The sequence below is a fragment of the Trachypithecus francoisi genome, unplaced genomic scaffold (genome assembly GCF_009764315.1).
Source record: "Trachypithecus francoisi isolate TF-2019V2 unplaced genomic scaffold, Tfra_2.0 Lachesis_group0, whole genome shotgun sequence".
Lineage (NCBI taxonomy): Eukaryota > Metazoa > Chordata > Mammalia > Primates > Cercopithecidae > Trachypithecus > Trachypithecus francoisi.
The window spans coordinates 44,618,499-44,634,492 of record NW_022681453.1 but is presented as its reverse complement, the minus strand read 5'-3'; positions in this window follow the sequence as shown (position 1 = coordinate 44,634,492).

The window sequence follows — 15,994 nt, the reverse complement described above, 5'->3', positions numbered from 1 at the left end:
TGACTAACTAAATGCTCACTATCTTTGAAAAAATATATTTTATATTTCCATATCAAAACTACAAAAATCTATTCATAATAACATATATAGGTGTTTATACAGTTATAATTATTTGAATCTATATAGAAAAAATAAAGTATATTAATAAGAAGTAAAAGAAAAATCAGTTTTGCACAAAAACATGAAATGTAACTAGTTTATTTCCTCTATGGAAATTACTCCAGGGAGAGGGGTGACTTTATAGGTTTTCTGTAATGTATCCCACTTAAATCATCCTCTTGTCACTTCATTTGACAATCTCTTTCCTTTAAAAAAAAAAATCATCATCACCTCCCCCTTTGGTGGCATATTAAAACATAATTAACAAACTAAAAATTAGTTCAAACAAGGTGAACAGTCAGGCATAACAAAATCAGTCTATTGATTGTCGTTTAGCTACTGCTTCACTCTCAAGCAGTGGGGAAGTGACAAATCGTGGGCCATGAAATCATCAGCCTGCAGGATCATGTCATTTAAACGGGAGGATTACACAAGGCTTGTATCTGCAGAAAATGACACTCCTCTCAAATTACAATTCCAGCTACTCCAGTGGCAGAAATGACCATCATCAATATGAGAAGATGTTCAGGATCACAGGATATGCTGTCCTCCATTTCTCTTCCTTCCCGACACAGCTCTCTGCTCTCCAAAATGAGATAGCTGAGTAGTTGCTGGATAGTTTCCTAATGATTAAAGATGCTCACTGTGTTACACCATACGTTTTGTTGCTTGTATGTTGGGGCTCTAATGAAAAGACAGATACCTCTCTACAGGACAAACATGTTTAGGCAATGCCCTTTCCCCGGAACCTAATTAAATCAGGATGCTTAAAAGAGTTTTGCTTTTATGATACAAGTAATTTGAGCCCTATTGGCACTGAGTTTAAACATCGAAAGCAAAATATTAGTTTTCGGTCTGCAGTGTATTTAGAGCCCTGAGTGTCTCCAACAAGCTTGTCTAGAGGATTTTGTTTATGTGAAAGAAATTGCTATGATCAATCACTCTGTAGTAAGGATCAAACAAAATGCTGAATCGAGAAATGTTTTTCCACTGGCCCTGTTCAACTAGAGACTGGAGTATTACAAGTGAGCTGTTATAAATATTCTGCAAGAAAACTACAATTTATGTTCTAGATTTTTTTTTTTTTTCAGTTGTTGATGTGAAACTTCAGGTTTCAGGATCATTTTTTTTTTTTTTCCTTCCAGCTCATATTATGCAGTCTCCACAGAGCAAAAGGCAATTTCAGTTGCCCAACCTTGGCTGTTACGAGTATTTTAGAAGCTTATATTTTTCTTCAAATAAAAGAAAATCTCTGAAATCCTCAACATGCATTGCAGAAATGAATTCAATTTATTTTCTTCTCTAAATCCACATGAGGGTAGCCAAAATATTATCACCATTTCACAAATACATTGAAAAACTGGCAGAGTATTTGGGTTGTAGAAAGCTCTTAAAAGAAACAGCAAAAAGGAGAAAAGAAAACATAGTTCTGAGTCCTAATTTCCAGGTATGACAATGAATCATATGGCCACATGCCATTTCAAAACTTATTCCCATGTGTCCCTTTAGGATTTCACAGGGGGAGAGCAGGCTTTTGAAATTGCATGGAGTGATAACGTTTGGCTCTTTATTGTGAAGTTAGCAATAACTCTTTGGTATTTTGATTTTATACTTCTCCTTTCCATTTTTTTTTTTTTTTTTTTTTTCAGTTCTCAGCTCCTATCTGGTCAGATACTTAGAAATTTGAGGCCATCTATTATCTCTTCTCATTTCATTGCTGTTGCCCCAATTAGATATTTGCCAGTGAGTTCTTATCTGGTGCCCTTGCAACCTACCTCAGACCTATCTGTTGCAAAAGCCACTACTTGATTGCTCATTTCAGAGCACTGCTCTGAGTAATGTCATTCTAATTCCTGAAAGCTTCCTGAGCATTTTCATGTAGAATAAATGTCAACATTCTTATCTAGGCGTCCAAGGTCTTCCACTGTCTGACTGAAACTGATATTTTTTTCTAGTCTTCCTCACTTTTTTTTCAGTTGTTCAGATGAACTCAACACTCCAACCAATTAACCTTGATCCTGTAGCTTTGATAATTTGTTTTCCAGATCCCAAAGTCCTTTTTTAGCCCTGGAACTTGTCCTCCACTTAATTTTTTTAAGAGCTCCATTCTTATGCCTCCTTCAAGCTTCTTCTTAACAGCATCTACTCTGTGCCATCATTGCCCTTGTTTCTAAAGAGAAAGGAGAATCTTCTGGTCTTCCATACTCCCATGGCCTATTGCCTGTTACCACACTTACCACTTTTTACATCATATCCAGGAATTTATAGGCAGGCTTTAGTGTCCATGAGCCTGCCAGATTAACCATTCCTTAAAGGAAAGATCCATGTAATATACATTTTGCATTGCTCTTATTGATAAAGAATTATTTACATATTGCTTGTGCACAGTAAGGTCTTGCTAAGTGAATTGGAAGTGTTTCATTTTTTTCAATTCTATTGAACTCATGAAAACTTATTTGTCATAAGTCCCCGTCCCTCATCGAACTCCTTTCTCTGTTAAGAAATTAATAAACTTGTTTATAATAAAAAGGTTAATGAATTAATGTTTTATTCTCACTCCAGGCATGTGCATTTTAGAAAGAGGCTTCTTAGTGATGCTGCCTTGGATTTTTGACGGCTTTTATAACATGGACAGCAATATATATTTTTGTCTTGCTCTGCTGACCTTTCATAATGTTCCATTTAGAGAATTTTTCTTTACCACTTTGCCCATGAAATGCTGTGATCCTTGTGCCCTCAAGGACTCAAACTCCAAGCTCTCCTGACCCATATCTTTCTATCTTAATGAACATTTTACAAAGGTTTTCTTCTCACAGTTTAGTTTATCTTGATTAAACCCATTCTGGGGTTCATGTTCTGAACAATTCAGAGAGATGCTTTCTTTTTTTTTTTCCTGTTTGTAAAAAGGTAAAGTATTAAGAAACTGAATAGATAAATGGTCAATAATGAGAGCACCTATAAAAACAGGGCTCTGACTCATAGTCTGCAGCCACCAGCACAGACACCAAACCTACTAGTTACAGTAACCAGGCCACAAGTCAGACCACTATCTTCAGCAACCAGTCCATGAAGCCAAACAATCATCCCTGCAACAACTGGCTCAAAAAGGCCACAATTTCATTAACAACGGGCAGTTTCTCTAATTTTTACCAGACTTCCAACTTAGAGCCTAACAAAGGCTGGTAAATATGTCCCCTAATCAATTACACAGGGACCCGATATCTAGTCAGCTCACCTCCAGCTTCCTCCTGCCAATACCCTGTCACTGATGCACACCTGAAGGCTTCCTTTTTATCCACTGTAAGACTTTTCTACTCCTCTGCCTGACTTTGAGTCTCTGCCCAAACACAAGTGATGGTGGCTGACTTTCTTGCTATAACAAACTCTCAATAAATAGCCTTTGCTTTTTCTCATTGGGTTTATTCCCAAAACACATTAGTAATACTGATGGGTTTTGAGAACTTTTCTTCATGATCTCCTGGGAGTGCAAGCCTGGTCCTGCTCTTCATCAAGTTTCTAGGGCTATGTTACAAACCACCCCACACTTAGTGTCCTAAAATAATAACTAGTCATCATTTCTCATGATTCTGTGGTTTGACTGAGTGATTCTTTTGCTGGGCTCACCTGTGCTGCATTCAGAAGGTGAGTTGTTTGGGGACTAGGCTCAACTGGAACTGCTGGGACAGTGGCTATCTGTTCTCTTTACTCATTGGGATGGTGGTGTCAGGGAAGTGTCCTAAGGCATCAAAGACAAAATCTGCAAGGCCTCTGGGGACCTAGTTCAGAAATGCATACCTTGTCTCTTCTGATAGATTGTATGGTTCAAAGCAAATCACAAATCCAGCCCAGGATCAAGGGAGTGAAATGCTTCTTAATTGAGATATGGTAAAGTCACACTATACAGGGGCATGCACACAGCAATAAGAAATATAATTAGCCAATAAACATTCTAGCACATGTTTCTATGGCAGTGTTCAGACCACTGTCTCTACTTCTACCATTGGCTAAGCAGCACCAGATTCCAAACCACTCCTATCTTCTCTACATATTGTTTTATACATACCTCTTCGTCACTTCATGAGTTCCTGTCTGGGCTGTCAATCAAAAGCCATGCCACTCTCAACATTATCCAAGATATCCAATCAGACTTTCCAAATCTCTTGGAAAAGTAATTGGCCCAGGTGATCATCTGTCACAAGTAGAGTCAAGTGGAATTTATTTCCTTCTCTCCCTCCCCTCCCTCCCCTACCTCCCTTCCTCCCTCCCTCTATCCCTCCCTCCCCTCCCCTTCCCTCCCTTCCTCCCTTCCTTCCTTGCTTCCTTCCTTCCTTCCTTTTCTGAACAATAAAAATAATACAGTTTCACTCCTCTTCTACAATTACAAAGTATAGCCTAGAGCTGCTACATGGAGAGATGGCAAAAGGGGCCATTTTCCCCACTGATATGGTTTGCATATTTTTCCTCTCCAAAATTTGTGTTGAAACTTAATTCTCAGTGTGGCAGTATTGAGAGGTGAGGCCTTTAAGAGGTAATTAGGTCATGATGGGTCTGCATTCATGAATGGACTAATCCATTCACAGATTAATGAGTCAATGAGTTATCATGAAAGTGGAACTTGTGGCTTTATAAGAAGAAGAAGAGAGATCTGAGCTAGCATGCTCCATCCTTCCTCATGTGATGTCCTGTGCTTCCTTGGGATTCTGCAGACAGTCCCCACCAGCAAGAAGGTCCTCACCAGATGAGGCTCCTTGACCTTAAACGTCTTGTCCTTCATAACTTTAAGAAATACATTTATTTTCTGTATAAAGTACCCACTTTTAGGTATTCTGTTACAAGCAAGAGGAAAGTAAGACACACACCACTTAGAGAAAACTGAAAATAATTTTCAGATTCCCCGATTATTTAAGCCAATAAATTCATTTCCCTTATTCAAGTCTGAGTAACTGTTTACTACACATCACTGAGAAAGTACCCTAACACAGAGAACATTTTAGTTTGGAAATGGCGTTTAGGAAGGACCCTGTTGAATGGGTAAAATTTCTATAGAAAAGAATGGAGAAGTAGTGCATGAATTGAGAGGGGACTGGGTAGAATCAGGCAGTGATGAGAAAATCTCATTTGATCAATGCAAATGGAATACAAAGGGGAAGAATGGGAGATAAAGTTGAAAGGTGTTTTGGTACCACGAATGATCTAGAACGCTAAAAAAGCGATTCTGCATTTAATGCAACAGATATTGAAAAATTGTTGAACATTGTTGTATAGAGGAAATCACTCACTGGAAACCAGGAGTGACTTAAGACAGACTGATCATACAGATGGATGGTAACAAAAATGAGAAGGCTTCAAGAAAGGTGCTTTTAAAGTAGTATCTATTGTGATTGGAAATTCATGTCAGGGGTGAAAGTAAAAAGCCTTAGATACTTTAATTAAAGAAAAATGGGGTGTCAAGAAGGAAGAAAAGGAAGGAAGGAGGGAGGAAGGAAGGAAGGAAGGAAGGAAGGAAGGAAGGAAGGAAGGAAATCTTGTCCTACTTGTGAGTTCCTTAAGAGCAGGCAACATGGAATTATTTTAAAGGAGAGAAAATGAAATGGCAATCAGGTTTATGATTTGGAAACTTTGTTGGCTTCAGTGGACAGACAAACTGCAAAGAAATGAGATGAAGATCAAGATGGTTAAGTACCTTCCTCAAGGTGGCACAGCTAGCAGGTGGCAGAAGTAGAATACACACCCCGGGAGTCTGGCTCCAATTCTAGCCCATTTGCATGTCATTCCACTACCTTTGTAAACAATTCCTGAGTCCTTCCGATATTAAAGTTTTCTTACCCTTAGTGCACATAGCAATAACTCACTTGGATTAACATAATAATTTTCTAACTGATATCCTTGACTTGAATATTTAGTCTCCATGAATCTATCTTCCACAGGGATATCATAATGATCTATAAACATATACACACACAGTAATGCATACAAACACCAAGTCTTCTCATATCACACCTTAAAAAAAACACACACACATTTCAATGCTTCCCTATTATGCAAATAAGGTATAAGCTCATTAGTAAATACATACAGAGGTTTAAAATCTGGCTGAATTAGTCCCCTGGGTTGCCATAACAAAGTATCATGGATTTAGTGGCTTAGACAACGGAAATGTGTTAACTCACAATTATGGAGGTGAAAAGCCCAAAATCAATGTGTTGGAAGGGTTGATTCCTTCTGGGGACTATGAGGAAAGGATCTATTCCAGGTCCCTTTGCTTAGCCTGGAAGAAAGATGGTCATCTGTCTCTGTGTGTCTTCAAATCTCCCTGACTCTATACATGTCTGTGCCCAAATTTCCCCTTTTTATAAGGACATCAGTCATATTGAATTTGAACCCATTCTAATGACTTCACATTAACTTGATTATCTCAGTAAAGACTCTATCTCCAAGGAAGGTCACACTCTGAGGTCCTCGGATTTAGGATTTCAGCTTATAAATTTTGGTGGGGGGCGGGGGGCAGGGGGGATACAACTAAATACTGACCCAGCCAGACTTTTTGTCCAGTCTCTTACAAGTATCTGCCTTTAACTCTTATTTTAGCAAACCTGAAGTACTTGTAGTCCCCTCACATGACACCACCCCCATCCCCATTCTGTTTCTATATCTTGACACCTTAAACTTTGTTTGTCCTGCACTACCTTGGCAGTGAGAACTTCATTGTCTCCTTGACCTGGTTAGCTCTTAAACATTTCTCAGAAGGCTTCCTTGATGCTTCAGCCATTTAAACACTTCCACAAGGCCCCAGGGTTTGTGTCTATCATAGCCTGTCCTACCTCTAGGAGTTGGACAAAAAGGTTGGCATTCATTTGCCAAAATCACAAATTTGATTTATAAAAGCAAACTATTAGTTTATGTACTAAAATAGAGTTTCCTTAGAAACTAATTGACCTTAGCAGAGCAATTCTTCCCTTAAGGCAGGCCTATGTAGGATGCCAGTTAGCAAAAGAAGGTGGCTTCATGAGCCCAGAATCAGAATTAAAAGAATGATAAGATCCAAATTTTTATGGCACTGGGCTAAAGTGTCTGATAATCTTTTCCCATAATAGGAATAACTTTGCCACCTCAATAATAATGTAAAAAAGGTAATAATATTTTATATTAACCTATCTGCAGCAAAAATGATAGGAAACCGATTATTTCATATAATCAACACAATAAACTAATAAAAATTTATACTGTTATTATTCTCAAATTATAACTAAGGAAACTGACACCTAGATGGGTAAAGCAAATTATCCAGGATTTGAACAAATTTCATTAGACTTCAGTTTATTGTATCTTATCTGCCTTCCTCTGATATAGGAAGCTCATTGGTCAAGGTACTCCTTTCTCTACTAATTAATTCTTTTATGAAAACTTCCAAACTTCACTTTTACAAATCTATTCTTCCAACATTTACCAACACACCTTTTGACAAATATGTGTTTTAGTTTTCAGTTATGTCCTGATGGCATAGAAGTTGTCCTGTATTTATTATATGAGGCAGCTTATGTCTTGTCTCTTAAGTTTTGGTTTTAAATCTCAGATAGCAACTTAGGTTGAAGTTTTAGGAAGATGCCTCAATATAACCTCCAGGTCCTGGTACCAATACATGGTATTATAATGATCTCTGGTATGCATGTATTATGTTCTCATTGAAATAAAAGTTGCTTATATTTGGGACTCAGGAATTAATTTTTTAACTCCATCTCTAACAATGTGCCTATTAACATTGTAGAGACTTTTGTTGAGAGCGAGAGAGTGTGTGTGTGTGTGTGTGTGTGGCAGGCGGGGGGTTACAAACAACAGAGACCACCTCCGCCTAGCATAAAAAGGGATTCCTTTGAAGAATACACAGGGTTTTGTAGAAACAGAGACAGGGCTTAAAAGGTATGCTTAGAAAAGAGACAGACCACAGCAGCTTCAGGGGTCTGAGCTGTGGGATCTGATGTGCTGTCCCATCAAGTATTTGGAATGAATCAACTTCTACTATTTCTAATCTTTGTTTCCATCAGATCAAGATGGCCTAATCAGGGTCATGCAGCAGCCATCTGGCAATATACGTGTCTGGCTACATTTACTGGTATCCTTACCAGGCTGTTAGCAGTAGAGGCAAGGTTAGGTACCTCAGAGCTGGAGCTATACCTAAAGGTGAAAAAATGGGTGCTGACTACAGGAGGATACAAGTCTATGATTTAAGCCAATGTAATAATATAAAACTTTTAGAAATCTGAGCTTGGCTGACATTCTGAGAAGATATTAAGTCTTTGGGGGATTCGATATATGAATTCAGAAATCATTTTGTCATGATTACTATGCAGTTTTGAGAATAAGTAGAAATCACAGAAGAAGAGGAAAAACAAGACTAAAAAAAGGGAATTACAATACACAAACTGGGGAAGACACTGATTTTTAGGGAAAAAAAGAACGAAAGTAAACAGAAAGTAGTAAACCTTCAGAAAACTATCTCACCCCTCCAAACCCGAGTTTGTTTATTTTTTCTTTGTTTTGTCTTCTGTAAAACACAGATTATATTAGTGCCTACTCTTGGTGAGTTATGAAGATGAAATGGGTTATGAAGATTCACTGGTGTGGCCCACCAGTGAATGTTAACTGCCTTTATTAGTAGTAAAAAGAGAAAACAGAATGCCGCATTTTAGAAACTAAAGTGATCAGGAAGCTCGATAGGTTCCGTGCTTCAGTGATTGAGAAGCATCTACCTGAGAATCTAATGATTGGATTCACTGGAAGTATGTGGTAAATATTTTTCATTAAATGAAAAATGGTTAAAAATAGAATGGGTGATAAGGTGAGGCAAGGTTAGAGTAACCTTGCCCTAGGCTGAAGTCAAAGGAATGGAGCTGGGAAATAATGGACTTCTCCCTGCCAGCTGCCAGCTTGCAATCTGTCCTGTGATTTGTTTCAAATTCTAGAATTTGGACATCCCTCATTTTTTTGTGCTAGAGCCTTTGAGAAAAAATTCTGAAACTAAACTCAAACTTTTGCATAATCTGTCAACACGTCTACTTTTGGATCTCAGAAGGGAGTTTTCGAATTGAAAATGTATGTCCAAGCCTGTTTTGAAAACAAAACAGGGCTGGGCGTGGTGGCTCAAGCCTGTAATCCCAGCACTTTGGGAGGCCGAGACGGGCGGATCACGAGGTCAGGAGATCGAGACCATCCTGGCTAACACAGTGAAACCCTGTCTCTACTAAAAAATACAAAAAAAACTAGCCGGGCGAGGTGGCGGGCGCCTGTAGTCCCAGCTACTCGGGAGGCTGAGGCAGGAGAATGGTGTGAACCCGGGAGGCGGAGCTTGCAGTGAGCTGAGATCCGGCCACTGCACTCCAGCCCAGGCGACAGAGCGAGACTCCGTCTCAAAAAAAAAAAAAAAAAAGAAAAAAAAAAGAAAAAAAAGAAAACAAAACAAATACAGTAAGCAAAGCAAAAAGTCAGCTGACAGCAGGATTCCTCTCCCTCATGTGCACTTCTGAAACATTCCCCTCCTAGAAGTCAGGAGAACTGCATCAGGATATCCTTGTGTGGAGCTGATAGGGAATCTGTCTGTTGCTTGAATTTCCATCAAAGCAGTTGGTTTCCCACCATCTATACTTCTTATAAAAAAAAAAATTATAGAACTAACATAGAGACCAAAACCTCTAACAGAAAACTTTCATATTCCTGTTAGATTTTTGATGACATCGGTGAGTTTTTAAGCATAAACTTAGTCTTATGAAAAATGAGTTATGCATGTTGAGCTCTAGGAGCACATTAATAAAACAAATGCGATTCCCCTTTGAGCCTTTATTACTTATCAGTTGAAATTCTATCTATCCTTTCTTCAGGACTCAGTCAAATACCTCCTCTTTCTTAAAATCTGTCCAATCTTTCTAATTGAAACTCATCTCTTCCACATAACATTTATTTTTCATCACAGTCTACGTTATCTTCTAATGCATTTTTTACATTCCACTAGTTTAAAGCTCCTTGAAGGCAAGTGCTTACATCCAGATTAGTATTTCTAACAGAATTGAGCGTGATTCCCTGTGGAATCATGTATTAGGTACCCATATATAAAATTGAATTCCATTGCTAAATGATTTTTTTCTAAATCAAGGCAATATCGCTGTGTTTAACTTGGTAAGTTTATTTTCTGAATACTCAAAATCCTACTTACATAACATCTGATGTTAGGGCCCTTGGGGAAACATACTTATACAAACTTAAGGCTTCAAATTAATGAAGATGAAAGTCACATATTTATATCCATTTCTTCCCTTTTTTTTTTTCTTGCCCAGATCGACTCAATCTTAACTACGACATAGCCGAATGCCTAAGCAGATAAAAAGGGAACCCTGGAGAATCTCCGACCTGCTCCATAAGTGTTTACATCAGAGGCTTTGGTGTAGATGAGGGAACCTGCCCAAGGCCTTGTTGGAGCATGCCCACATCTGCACTGGGGGAACAGAGTGGAGCCATGGGCAGGCAAGAGCAGCCTGTTCTCTTCAATTCCTGTGTGGTGGCCTGGGATTTAATCTGTGAGGTTTTTTCCTCCTTTTCCCTTTTTGCCTAATAAAATCCTGCTCTATTTATCCTTCAATGTGTCTAAATTTTCCTGGTCACGTGACAAGAACCAGGTTTTAGCTGAACTAAGGAGCAAAATTCTGCAACAACTATTGTGGTTGAGTAAGAAAGACCCAAAGGCTAACAGTACTGTGTACATTTATTTCAGAAGCAACCAACACAGAATCCAAAAAGGCTGCTGAAATGATGTTTCTAACAAGCTCAAACCTGATATGAAGGCAAGCTCTTTGTTTCCATGTTGAGGAAGAGTTATGATACCTCAATATGTAATAAAAACTATCTTATTTTCTCATGGACTCCTGCACTTTCAGATTTTGAGAACAGGTAAGAACACTAATTCAAATCAGATCTTCTTTCTCAGCTCATTTTACAGATCATGAAACTGAAGTATGGAAAAATAATGTAATTATCTATACATATACATGCATATATTTGGCACAAAGCTCCCATGGCAAAGAATTTATGAAGATACTCACAAAGCTTGATCTTAATTAAGGGCAATAATCAAGTTGTCTCCCTCAGTAGAAATGGGATTAATTATATCCCTGCATTTCTCCCTGGCCAGGTGTCTACTTCCCACCTGATATAATTTCTGTATCTCTCATCCATACCAGAGCAAAGTGGTCACCAGTTCCCTGAGAGCTCTCCAACTAGAAAAAGCCTACCTGTCTCAACCACCATTTAACTCCAGTTGTACACGTCACTTACATCCTCTGTATGTATCAAAGACCCGGTTAATCGGTACCTTCTCCTAAAAGATCTGTGTCCTCAATCCCTTGTAATTTTAAAGTGTTTTGGAATGTCAGTCTGTTTTGTCTGTTTGCTGGAATTTTATGTCAATTATTTTTGGATCCCACAAATTTTACTTTCTATGAATGGCTTCTTTGCTGAGGATTGCTCCTGTCTCTGGCCTTTGTTTTATGAGATGGATTACAACCCTAGGATTCAGTCTCAGATATTAATGCTTGATAAACACAATTACCTGTAGAATGATAGATTCTGTCTTTCATTCAGTTCGTTTGTGTTATTTTATGCCTCTCAGCTCTGCTAGAGGTAGTGATTAGATGGACAATGGCTGGTTTCTAGTATGATACCTGTCACTGGCACCATTTAAAGTTTTTAGAGCCCAGAGGCTGGTTAAGATCAGAGGCAGAGTCTGCTTGCCTCATTAGGCAATTGTCTAACCAGCTGCATCAGTTCTCTGTCTCAAAGTTATCGTTGGAACCGAAGGCTTTAATAATGAACACGAATTGGTTGAAGACTGGCCCAATTTATATTGATCACTAATGAAATCCTGGTGCTTTCAAAAGTGCTTCAATAATTAAACTAGGCAAGGCACATACCAGGAATTGTTTGCAGGGTGCTTAAAACACTTGAGTAGGATAATTGATGATTAAAACACAAAGGTGCTGTAATTTGTTCCCTAGAATCGGAATTAGAATGCTAAAGAGAATGCACCAGCCCATAAAAGAATGACATGACACACACAAAAATAGGTCAAGATAAAAAAGGTAAGATAATTTATTATAAACATATATAGAATAAGCTATATTTCAGCAAAATGAATGTCCATTTTAATGAATGTAAAATAATTAGAATATACCACACTTCTTTTGTTGGGAAGTTACTAGAGAAGACGAATGTAAGTTACCAAAAAAAACAAAAAGCTGTAAAACCACCAGAAAGACACTGGAAACTGAGTGAGGCTCTTAGTAGCAACCAGAGAATACAGTTTCCAGTCATATTTCCCTCCCATGTGTCTTAGATCATCTTACTTTGATAGAGTATTATGTCTCTGCCACATTACAGGAGTTGGCTTATCAAGTAAGTCTGCTCTTGGAGAAACTGTGCATGGGAGTAGGAGGCAGAGAAAGGAGCAAAAGGATAGGGAATGACACGGGAAGGTATTGCCACAATGGAGGGAGCCATTAGCCATCACCACCATGAAAAGAAAACAAACACCTTTTGCATGGAACGTAAATTGAGTGACCTTGATACAAAGACTGTGAGCACATAGTGCTGAATCTATAGGAGAATAACAAGGGAGGAAAACAGGACTTGTTTTGTTTGCTGAAATGACTACTAAGCCATCAGTAGGCCATATATTTGAAAGTCTCTTACTAGAAGTGGTAATAGATCTGTCTTACCTTGCAAACCCTATATGGCTTCTACTTTGGCTAAACAACAGCTGTTTGCAAGCTAATAGTCACCATCAGATAATATGCTAACTGGAATATCAGGAGATTAAACTGACAACTATGTTCTCTAAAATCGGCCACTTCCTGGACTGAGTTAATTCCAATATAAATATGTACCTTACCTTATGCAAACATACTTTCATTCAAAATAAGTTAAATTTTCCTCCTCTGTCACGACTCCTACTTTATTTTATTATTAGTCATTTTTTTGTTTTACTATCTTTATAACATTTACAAGATTATAAATTCTCCAATATAGAGTCTACATCTCTTTTGTTCATCACTGTTTAGTGCCTAGAATAGCATCTGCTACAGTGTAGGAATGAATAGATAATTAATAAGTAAATCAGTCATTTTGTTATCAAAATCAAATGGTAGAAAGATTAATTTTTTAAAAAGATTCTTTCCCAGAGAGTAGGAAAATATAAATAATTTAATATTTTAACAATAGATTTGGAGCTAAAAAGAAATAAAAGGTAATCTGTAAACTGTACTAGAGGAAAATAATTTTCTAACTGTAAGCCATGAGAGCCTTGGTTAAGTTTCCAACTAGAAGTCACCTTATACTTTATCTGCAGCTCTGGCTGCAGATCATGATGATCGGTAGCCTCCTAAGGTTTTTTGAAATATACCAAGCTCCAAACTCCTCAGCACAGCAAACCCCAAATTTATGTCCACTTCAGTCTTTGCCATTTCAGTGATAATTTACTACTTGGGCTGGAGATAATAAGCAAATACTATATATTTCTGCTCACTTACATGGACAAGAGCCTTCAATGACTAGCATATCATTTATTTTATAATACTGTAGCTCTCGCCAAACATTCTTATCCTCTCACACCATATTTGCACTGGTGATTTAATACAAATCAATATTTTTTTCATTGCCTATGACTTTTGGATCTGAGCACTTAATGATAATTTTTATTTTTCGAAAGGGAGGTTGAAGGTTGAAAAGTACATGTGTGTAAGTATAGTGTGTATTTTGGGGGTGGAAGGAGAGTGTAAAGGCTTAAAGAGGGCATCTCCAGCTATAATGGAGAGCTTTTGACTTTGCCCAGTAGATTATGGAAAGAATGCCATTTAATATAATCTTTTTTACTAATAGTCCATGCTTCTAAATGAATCATATTCCTTAAAAATTCCCATCTACATATCATATGCTAGATCCCCTTTTAAAGGTAATCTTGTTGCAATGTCCAAATAGAGGCAGGGAAACCTCTATAATAGTCACAAAAAGTTATCATCTAACTGTAGTTTGAAAACCTCAGTGAATGAGGGCAAAGAATGAAACAGGTAATTGCATTAATCCATTCTCACACTTCTATAAAGACACTACCTGAGACTGTATTTATAAAGGAAAGATTAATTGACGCACAGTTCCACATGGCTGGGAGGCCTTGGGAAACTTACAATCATGGAGGAAGGAGAAGGAGAAGCAAGGAAGGTCTTCGTAAGGTAGCAGGAGAGACAGAAAGTGTGCACACAAGAAACTGCTCATTTTAAACCATCATTTCTCAAGAGAACTGCCTCACTATCATGAGAGCATCATAGTGGAACTGCCCCCATGGTCCTGGAACCTGGGAACGTGGGGATTACAATTCGAGATGAGATTTGGGTGGGGACACAGAGACAAACCATATCAGTAATGGAGTGGAGATGCAGAGAACTGTTCATGTTTACTTGGTGGACTTTGATTGTTGTGGATTAATCACCAGCACATTCCATCTATCCCCAGATGATGTAATGTACACATATGTCACCATAATATACTCTAGTCTATCTACTTCATCTCTGTTGCTCATGGCCCGTGTTTTCCCTGTCAAACCACTGCAACATCTCACCTAGAACATGGCTATTGCCTCCCAACTCCTAACTGCCTGCTCCCATGCCTATAACCTGACAATTGTTTCTTCATCTAGCCGTCAACTTATGTTTTCACAAAATAAATCATCTAATGTCCTTTTCCTGCTAAAAACAATTCAGTGACTTTCTTTTTTTTTTTTTTTTTGAGACAGAGTCTTGCTCTGTCGCCCAGGCTGGAGTGCAGTGGCCAGATCTCAGCTCACTGCAAGTTCCGCCTCCCAGGTTTATGCCATTCTCCTGCCTCAGCCTCCCGAGTAGCTGGGACTACAGGTGCCCGCCATCTCGCCTGGCTCATTTTTTGTATTTTTAGTAGAGACGGGGTTTCACCGTGTTAGCCAGGATGGTCTCCATCTCCTGACCTCGTGATCTGCCCGTCTCAGCCTCCCAAAGTGCTGGGGTTACAGGCTTGAGCCACCGCGCCCAGCCAATTCAGTGACTTTCTATCTCATGCCAAATCAAATCCAAATTCCCAAGGACTAGTTTATTGCCTGGCTTCTTCTTATCTTCCCAAGCAGCCTGTGTTCCCATGTTTGCCCTGCCGCCAAACATAATGTCCCTGCCTGAAGGCTTTGCATAATTGGTGACTTCTGATTGCAAACCTCTCCTTCTTGTCTTCCATTAGCTGAAACCCATACTTCTCCACAGAAGAGCTTAACTTCCACTACCCTATAGAGTATTGACACCCTGAATCTACACGGTCACTTTCTGTCCTGTTACTCTGCTTACCTTCAGAGATTTCCTTACGATCTGAAACAATTTTATTTGTTCACAGATTTGTTTATTTTCTTGTGTGTTTGTTGATTGTCAGTCTTTGAATCTAAAATATAAATTCCGTAACACTAAGTCAGGTCTAATTTTCCTTCTCAAGCAAACTCCAGTTGTCCAGGAACATTCCTGACTCTGATCAATAAATGCTTGTTGATTGCATAAAGCAGTGAAAATTCTAGTTCAATATAATAAGCTTCGGATGATCAGAAATTCTTTATTATGGAATGAGCTATTAGGGAAGTAGTAAAACTCATGGTATTTGGGCCTTCGAACCTCTGAATTCTTTTATTTTCTAGTATAGCAATGACATTCATCACATTGTAGTAAAACTCATAGTTTGCATGTCATTTTTACAAAACCTTGGCAGTGTGAAGGCATCAGCTGCATATAATTCACTTCTGAATCTCCTGTGACTATCACAATAGAGACATTTTTCTGTAATGATATATGTT